The sequence below is a fragment of the Syngnathus leptorhynchus genome, chromosome 17 (assembly GCF_054491065.1).
Source record: "Syngnathus leptorhynchus isolate UIUO chromosome 17, UIUO_Slep, whole genome shotgun sequence".
Classification (NCBI taxonomy): Eukaryota; Metazoa; Chordata; class Actinopteri; order Syngnathiformes; family Syngnathidae; genus Syngnathus; species Syngnathus leptorhynchus.
The window spans coordinates 913,225-923,484 of record NC_141211.1 but is presented as its reverse complement, the minus strand read 5'-3'; positions in this window follow the sequence as shown (position 1 = coordinate 923,484).

Below are 10,260 nucleotides of genomic sequence, written 5' to 3'. Positions count from 1 at the left end.
GATGCTGCGCTATCTGCTGAAGACCCTGCTCCAGATGAACTTGTTCTCCGACACCATCCGAAACCCCAACAACGCCACCGATTTGTTCTTCAACACCTCGCTGCCGTCCTTCAACAGCTCTCTGCTGGATTGGGGCAACTTCAGCGGCGGCTTCAACGGTAAGAGTCAAATTGGCTTCACCTTTTCTCGGGGCAGAACAATGCAAAAAAAAAAAAAAAAGGACAGGTTGAGTCTTTTGGGTTGCTAATGCAGTGGGAAGTGAAAGGAAATGCCAGGAGAGGAAATGACATTCAATTCAAACACCATCCCGAATATGATTTTTGTTTTTTTACATTTTAAATTTGTTTCTAAAAGTTACTGGCTGGATGATACTACAAAATATGACTTGTACTTTTTTTTTTTTAACTCAGTCAAAAGTAAAGTTTAAGGCGCTAAAAGTGGTTGCTGTTATTTTTTTTTATGGTGCTGGAAATAATTTAATTTTTGTTGTTTCTGAACATTTGTGTCCCCGCAGTTTGGTTGTGTGCGTTGTGTCACAGAGGACAGGAAGCCAGCACAATTATTAATGGAGTGTAGATTGAATGTGGTGTCCAACGTGAGCTCAAACACGGAGTCACAATCAATCTATTAAGATAGACGACAAACGTGCCTCGTCTGAGTCAGGCTTCATATTCTCTTTCTTCTTGTCTTTCCCAAACCAGCAAGAATAGTCTGCCAAAGCAAAATAGAAGGACAGCTTGACTCATCCTGGATGTCCAAATGAAAATCAGTGAGGCCCAATAACCAATTTAGGATGGACAATTTACAAAAGTAGACCGTCGGCGTTGTTCACGCTCCCTTCGGCCCCATCATTTTTAATTTTTCTTTTCCCCCCCAACCTCAAATGACGCATGGGGACTGCCTGTTAACTAATTATGTGCGTGACAATCAATATAGTCACGCAATTAATGCTAAGTAATAGAGGAATGATTGGAAAATTCAAATGAGTTGAAATCACAACCCTACACTAAGTGGAATAATCCAAATCATTTTGAACCTTTCTGACTTTTTCTAAAAGTACCTATTGATTCAAAGCCACGTCTTGCTCTTGAACTAATATTCTCCCTGGTTAAAGTCTGTGTGTGCATATTTACCCTGTAATTATCGTTTAATATTTCATTCTTCTAACATGTCCGCCCCCAACCACAATAAAACCAGCAAGAAAATCTTTTTACATTCGTGTCATACTACACACTCTGTAATGTTTTATCTCTGCAAAGCTGACAGTGGAATAAAAAAAATCAATATTGGATTTACAGAAGAAAGACTAGCAGTATGGTGCCCATGAGGCAGGCAGGCAGGCAGGCAGGCAGGCGCAAGTGAAAGAAGGGAGGCTTAGCTTGCTTTCCTTCTTTCTTTCTTTCCTTCTTTCCTTCTTTCTTTCTTTCCCAGGCAGGCAGGCAGGCAACCCCGCGGTGCTGGTTTGACTCCTTGCTGTACCTGTTGCACCCAATGACAGCAGCATACAAATGTGTGTCATTCTGCTGCTTTCAAGCTTCGTCCTCATTGATTGGCTCTATGCATTAATAATGGATTTCTGGGGAGTATTTAGGTGGCCAGATATGTTTATTCATATGGAGCGTCCACCTCTGTTTCTCAGCGCACTTTGACTCCACAAGAGCAAGTTTTGGGACACGTGAAATTCAAATGCTAATTAGCGTGCCGCGTTAGCTGTCACAGCAAGACTCATATGGAGCCTTTTTGGATCATTAAAAATGACCTTTTTTTGCAGCAGCAGCACACACACCGTTGTTGATGTTGGCAATGCAATGCGACTGAGACTGGCTCTTTGTAGTAGCATCAAAAGGGAACGTCTGATGACTGGGGAGGCTTCAGTCGCGGCTGGCCGGACACCTACGGTGGAGAACAGAAGGGGAGGGGGCTTGATGGCCCACCTTGGCCAAAACAAACCCCTATTGTGGACTGTAATGCATCCTCTCATGATATGTACCTTCTGGGCTATGCAGGCATGAAACCTGCACCCCTTCAAGCCTCCAATTGAATGTTTTCTCCTTTTCTATTGTTAGTATGATGTACTTTTCCCATATCCACCCATTGGTAAAAAGTGAGGCAGACTATCCAACTCATCATCATGTCAAATGTCTGTTGCCATCTTTATTTTGCACATTCACCTCATTTCCAATTCCCCTTGACTTTTTCGTTTGGCAACAATGTGACTGTCAAATGGAAAAAAGGACAGCCATTTGCATTTGATTGCCCGTTTTCTCCTCCATCCCTGCATCCATCCAGCGCTCCTTCACCTTATCTGTCCATCTGCTCCTCCCTCCCGTGTTTCTCATTAAGGAGGCTCGTGGGCTTTATACAGTAGCAAAAGAGCATCAGGAGGTGCTCAGCAGCGGTCGAGCAAGGCTCCCAATTACCATCAAAGGATCTTGATGTATTTTCAACAGCTCTAAGCTTGAGCCTACTCATCCGAGTTTCCATCAAGCAAGGCCCTTGCCTAGGCCGCTGTATCCTCCAAAGGCTTATCAATGAGCATTTTTTATTTCCAATCTATTGCGACAACACTGATGATGCCCATCCTGAATTGAAGCTGCTTTGGACTCAATTATGCACTATGAGGGAAAGATAATCACCTCATTTTAAAAAAGGAGCTTTGTGGAGAGGGCGCTTGCCTGGATGCTACTAAGTGGTGTTGACTGGATTCTCGTCACAGTATGACTTCATTTGGATCATATCAGGCCGCAGCTGCGCAGCATATGCTAATTGGGTAGTGCTCATTTGAACAACAATAATTCTGATGATATGAAGAATTAAAAAAAAGTTCATAAACAGCACCATTTTTGGGTTTTGAAATAAATTAAAAAGAATTAATTATGATTTGTCTTGACGGTACTTTTTTTTCCAAAAATATTAAGATCAATATTATTCACATGTCAATATGATTTTTGTCTTATAATCTATCATTGGAATTGTATTTTGTGTATTGTAGCCCAGCGGGCAGGAATTGACATGAGGTAGCATTTGTGGTGAAGAGCACGTAGGGAAGAAGATGAGGAAGGGCAAGGTTTTCCACTTTGTAAGCAGGAGAGCGCCACTCTGCATATGCAAATAAGCACGGATGACTTTTTCCATCATGGCGAGGATTTGTCCGCCGGTAAGCACAGGCGGATAGGATAGGATGGGATTAGGAGAGAAGACCGTGCTTACATATGATGCAGAAGTGTTTGCAAACGTCTAAGAAAGAAAGAAATCATTGATTTTGCCTGAAAATGAAATATGGCCTGGATAAAAATGATGAGAATTGTGCAACTGTCAACAGGTATTTTGGCCCACTGGATGATCACGCCACGTGAGCAAAGCGTCTCAGGTTTGAACTCCGGTTTTGTCTTCTCCGGAATGCATGTTGCACCTTTCACAGCTGAGGAATAAGAAGAAGGCTCACCAAAAGCCACTTTCCAAGAGTCACCGTTTTTATCCTTAGCCATTCTTTAACGCTATAAATATAATGATTACTTATATAATATGTAATAATCATTATTCATGATATCATATCGAATAATTCTTCATGATATAATACATCAATATGATGAATGATAACATATATCCATATTATTGGTGTTTGATTGAAAACTGCCCCATTTCTATAAGAGTCTTAATAATATGATGAAATATGGTGTATCATCAGAATAAGCGTTCACTCAACAGTCATTAAAACCCCCATCTATCAGTGTTCCGTCTCAATAAGTGCCTTCCTTATTAGGAAAAAAAAAAGAAAGCTAGCCATTGTGAGAGGCGGAGTTCATGCAAAAGCGTGTGGTGGGGCAGCGGGGTCAATCAAAACGTGGGGTTAAGTGCGCTGATGACTCTGGGGTGGCAAGAGAGGTCACAACCCTTAACCCATCTTCAAATCCCCTCTTGACATCATTACTCAGGTGGCTGGCTGGCTGGCTGGCTGGCTGGCTGGCTGGCTGGCTGGCTGGCTGGCTGGCTGGCTGGCTGGCTGGCTGGCTGGCTGGCTGGCTGGCTGGCTGGCTGGCTGGCTGGCTGCCCGCCCGCTGCTCATCAACTCACTTAGATTTTGTGAAGAAACAGCAATGATGACCTGAATATGATTAAATCAATGATGATGCTTTTGAGCAGAATATCTACTCATCATTTGAGGACTCTTGCAGCAAAATTCTATGGCTGTGCCAGTCCAAATCCCTTTGACATCATCCAAATCGTAGCGTCAGTAATCCTTTGAATCTCTTTGTTGCCGAAGAATCATGTTAATGATAACCCTGGAGGATCAGCACAATTGGTCACGTATACGTAAGATGGTGACTGTGATGTATACGTTCTGATCCCACTCAATCCTTGCAGCATATTAATTCACGTTTGCGTGCACAGATGGGAAGATTTGGTATTCAAAAAAAAAAAAAAAACTGATCCAAACTACAGATTGTTTTTTCAATCTTAACATTTTATTCTTATGATATTTTCATGATATATTAAAAAGGATATCTTTTTTTTAGAATTGGAATCTTTGAGATGATATCACCTTCCTTCAAACTGTGCACTGTGATTAAACAGCGCCAAAATAATTTAATAGTACTTCAGTGAGTGGAAAAAAAGTCAGGGTCTGAACCCCAAACTTGTAAAGAAGGGAAATAGCAAGAAAGAAAGCTGAAAGACAACATTTGTTGAGCAGCACAAAAAAAAGACTTCCTTTCACATATGTGACTGAAAAAGGATGTGGGTGGTGACAGGGCAACGAGGCGCTCTGCTCTGCTCTGCCCATTTCAGCCATTCCAATACATAGATGAAGACTGGCAGCTCAGCGCCTTGATTTCCATAAAGCAATTTATTAGCCTCATTTCCCACACTGGGAGCAACATTGACCAGGCGGGCGGGGAAAACATGGATGGATGGATGGATGGATGGATGGATGGATGGATGGACGGACGGACGGACGGACGGACGGACGGACGGACGGATGGCAGAAGTTTAAGGCCAAGTCGCTATGGAAACTGCACTGCGGGCAGCCAATTACCGCTGGAAGAGCTTCATGGTCAGAGGTACAATCACTCTTCGGCTCACTCTTACCACAAATATGACGATTGTTTCTTTGGTGGGACTCCCTCATTGGGTGGGTGGCAAAGACCCCCAACCCTCCTTTTATTGATTTCAATTTTCAAGTCAACAGGTATGGTGAGAAGAGCAGTTTAGCAGCAGGCCCTCTTTGAATGACTTCATCCTCATATGAAGTGGATGAGAGATGATGTCACAGCATCAGGTCACGTCACCTGTGCTCACCTGGACACAAAGAATGAAGCGATGAGTCAGTGCAGCATCACGTCATCCTAGTTGCTTTGTGTGACTCACTCCATCTGTCTGCAGCAAATGTATTTCTACAAGGATAAAGACATCTCAGAAAGAACAGAGACAAAAAAGAAAAAAAATGCTACGTACTTAAGAGGAAGTGAATATGTATCACTGTCTTCAGTGCAAATCACTTCAACCAGATCAGTTAGACTTGCATAAAAGAACAAGTGCGACTTCTGGTGGAGTGTAGTAGTACATCAGTGGCGTCTTTGAAAAGCATGTAGAGATCCTGTAATATCTATTTTGAACAGCAGATGTCAGTACCGGACTATCAATCCTCAATGCTAAGTGAAAAGTCCGGCTTCAAGCTCAAGTTTTGTTGTTTTAGCTTTTGGCCACTAGAGGAAGACAGAGATTTTGCTACTGATGGGCAGATGAATCTGCAGTTCAGAACTTGAAGCAATGGGCTGGTGGTTTATGTTCATTCTAGAATTGCTCTGATGTTTTGACACATTTGCTTGGCTTTCTGGCTTTCTTTTTCTTCAGTGGAGTGTCGCAGGTGAGAGGGCGTAACCCATTGCAGACTCTCCTGGCCCATCCCAGCCTCAGCCAGCCTCAGCCAGCTTTCCATCCATCACTATCGTGGCATTTGTAAACGCCCCCCTCCATTTCAAATAGATGAGTGATTTGCCGTAGCCTGCGGGGCTATTTACTTTAGGGGAGATGTGAATGTAAAATGTCATCTGAATGGAGATATTTCATGCAAGAGGTCGAAGTGAAGCGCTTCATCAATCATTCTCATGCTTCCCATTGTAATAGTCTGCTTTGGGTCAGTCGTTTCTCTGGTGTCTGGCCGTAGCGCTGCAGCGCTTTAGCAGCCAGTTGGAATCATGGACTTAGCTTCTGCCGTTCTATATTTGTAGTAGGCAGTCAAGCGTTGATGACTTACGGAAGACGTGATGGAATTTTGCCTCCTTGGCTGAATGTTATTTTCAGCAGTAGCGCAATCCCCATCACAGCCAGAGGCAATCCGACCTTGAATGGATTGTTTGCGTTTCCCATCAAAGTTGTTTTCAACATTGAAATGAGTAGGTCGCAACTTTTGCACCATCTGCAATAATGATGACAAATTGTCCGCTCCTGTGGGCTTCACCAATTATTCACATAAGTCAGCCTTGTTCACCAAAATGTTGTGGATCAGAGTCCATTTTGACAATGATTCAAGCAGGTGTTGAGCAAAGGATGCAGGCTACAGGAAGTGCGTCCTGGCTACCTTTAGATAGCAACAGCAAGCAGGACGTCCGAGCTTTTTATTTTTACTACTATTGAATGTGTTGCAGAAGTTACTGCAATACCGGTGTTCAATATGGAATTCAAAAGAAAAATGTGAAAAGAATCCTACTTTTAGACAAACAAACAAAGTGCAAAGGATAAATGATTGCAGTGTGGAAATGACACGGCACACTGGAGAATGATGGTTACTTGTCTTCTGCTCCGTGGCGTCTCTATCATCCTATTAATAAAACAACTTGCGCTGTGTTCTGAAATAACACAAAAGAGCTTGCTGGAAATAACAAGCTGACACAAATACTCAGTCAGTGCAAAAGAATTCAGTCCATCGGATGGGTGAAATGATGTTCCTTTTTGCAACTCACACGGAGGTCAGATAAGAAAAGACTCCAAGACAATTCATATCATTTGCATTCAAGAAGTGGGCAAATGAAATGGAATGACTATTACCTGAATACTGCTTTTCATCACATTGAACGGAATCCATCTTATCAGACGTTTTACAGCCCTGATGGTGTTGTTCAGAGCAAAATGTGAGCCAGCCGTTGTCTGACGATCACGCTGCTTATCAGAAAGCGCATTGGATTGAAATCAAGCACAGTGCTGTAGCCTAAAATAGGCTTTGATTGTAGCTAGTGGAGAAGAACCATAGCAGAGGTGCAAACAGGTCATTCCTATTTGTTGCCACTGCATGGCTTGCCACACAGGTAGGTTACAAACACAACTGGAAAGGAAGAGACAGGAAATAATACAAATTCACATTTGTGGTGGATGGCCGGAATGGAACAGAAATTCTGGTTTGTGATGGCTACAAAAGTTTGATTGAACTCAGCATGTATGTTCATGTGAGGAGCAAATAGACGTAAAAACAAACACAAAACTAGGGTGACAAAAGTTGATGCCACTAAATAACACAAACGATAATGAACAGAAAGAGGTGGGTAAAAGCGACATCATCATCATAATGAAAATAATCTGATTGTGTTGTTAAAAAAAAAAAGGCCGATTATGCTGTAGCTTTTTGCCTGAGAGATACTCGTTAGGTATGCAGGTAGCAGATCATTTGTTTGATCAAAAAAGCCAGTTGGATAGAACCCTCATCAACTGCAGCAGCACGTAAATTGGTCAATTACTCTAATGGAAGATCTTTTTTGTTTTGGTGGGGGAGGTGATATTTGTGTGGGAGGATGAGTGTGTGTGTGTGTGTGTGTGTGTGAGTGTGAGTCAGTGGGGGAAGGGGGGTTAACAGCGGGACACACACACAGATAATGATTTTGTTTACATCTGTGTTGGATGGAAGATTTTTTTCAATCCAACACTATGCAGTCCCCACAGCCACCAAAGTGACTGCGTGAAAAGGGATGGCACGGCTATTGTCATGTGATCAGTCAAGAAGCCACAACGCACATTGGGACAATGTGCTAAGGACCGTACATTCCCCGAGGTCACGCCACGCTCTGCTCTGCTCATGCCATAGACGTCATAAATAAAGATACACAATGCTCTGTCCCTTCACTACATCAGCCGCTGGGGACGTTGTAAATCAGAGAGCAAGGGGAGCAGACATTAAAGTGGGAACCTGTCTGTACGCTATGAACCTGGCCATCTCTGGCTAAGGGAAGGGAAACAAAGGCAGGAAGAGAGGAGGGCAAACAGATGGGTGCTAACAATGAATATGTAGTCATCCATCAATTCAGCTAAGGTGGCTTTGTCGCAGCGGCAGAGCTGAAACAAAATAATCCAGCAATCATTTTCTCTGAATAAGGGATTCAAATTCCTTGCACTATACGATGCGGCTGGGGCAAGGACTGTCCTTGCTCTCATTGGGATGTATGGAGCCATCTTTTACAATCATGAAAAGAGGCAAGGGGTCACGCAGCTCTGATGAAAGGTGTGCACAAGTGTGTGCGTGTGCATGTGCGTATGCATGGTTTGGTGTGTTTTTGTATTCATCTTGATTCCCACCGTCACTCAGGCTTGTGATTTGGGCACCAAAAAGCAGTTCTCAACCTCCTCAAAGCCAGGCAGGAATCGTGTCCAGTATTTAATTTATTTATATGTAGATTCACGGGGTAGGATATGATTTTTAAAAAAAAAAGCCTCGGTATCACTTACATGAATGAGTGTCCCTCTGGGGTCTTTGGTTTCTTTGAGGTTACAAAGCCTTTTGGAATGTTCAAACCTTTTCTCTCCCTGACCTCTCACAAGAGTATGGATGGATGGAGGCTCTCACCAATCATCTCACATTTTCCCCTCAGGGTAGTGAAGCTTAACCCTGACAGCTTGCAAAGAGGCTTGAGATGGTGCCACTTTTCACCAGGATCGCTCGCCCTTCACATTTTTGCACCAGACAGACAGACAGGGAGGGAGGGGGAGAAGAGTCATGAAAGAGACTGACTGCCTAAAGGTCTGGAATCAAACAGAGTTTAAAAACAGAAATATCCTTGAGGGACCTTCGGGGAGTGTTCATAGTGGAGCAGCAGATGAGATTCTATAGGACAAGGAAAAATATGCCCTACTTAGTACTTTTTACGTTTTCTTGTTCTAGTTGCACAACTTTCAAGCAGCACTGTTCAAAAAATGACAACAAAATGCAGTGACTTTTAAAATACGTATTCGTTCAGTCCATCCCCTAGACTGTTTGCTACATTTCTGGCTATAAAGGCAATTTTTATTTATTTTTGTGCCGGTGGGAGATACGGGAGCTATTGTTAGAAAATGTCTACTCTACCAGATCAGTATCGTGCTGTGTCAGGTAAAGGAGAAGATATCTTGTGTCCTTTATTAGCTGTATTTTCCAAAATAAATCAGCTGACTGCGTATATTCAAAGAATGATTATGTTTCCCTTTTTTAGTTCACCAGAGACAACAGCTCTGCCCTGGAAAAGAGAGTTTTGCTCCAAATAGAGCATGAATCATAAGATTGGCTTGATATTGGAAAGATGCATGTGGCCATAATCTAGCACATGTGTTTTAGTGTAACTGCTTGAGTGTCAAGTTTGGAATCATTGTTTGATTGAAATATGTCTGTTATTTCAAAAGCCATCAAGACATATGCACACCAAGAGTCTGCCTGTTTGTTTCCTTGAAGCTAATGTCATTGGTGACACGAATGCATTTTCAGACATGGCAGCAAAGTGGCACGCTGGAATGCCTGCTGCTGTCAGGCTAGGGCTTCATGCCAACACCAGCCAGGTGAGTGGCGGCCTGAATGAAATGCAGACCATTTTCTGCCACCTTTGTCATTGCATGTGTGTTGGAGGGGAGGCGGGCGGTAATTGCTGCCTCCCTCCCTCCCCAGAGCCTCAGTGGACACTTGGAAAATTGCAAGAGTCATTTCATCACCAAGGAGAGCAACGGATGGGAGCTCCACAGAGCGGAGCGTAGGCTAAATTACAGAGCAGATCCCAAAGCACATCTGTGGTCTGTGCTGACCCGCTGTTCTGACTTAGCCAGGGTGGAAAGCTATTTTACAGAGGATTCCTTTGCCAGAATATACATGCGTGAACAATGTGTGGAATGACAGAATGGGAATGCTTTCATTTCAAAATAGAAATACATTGGGTGTATTGTCGTTTGTCTGACATATATTGTTGACACCAAAGTTGTTATCTCCAGACTCCTTTCCTTCCTGTTTGTAAAGCAGCTCTAATGATTGCTTGT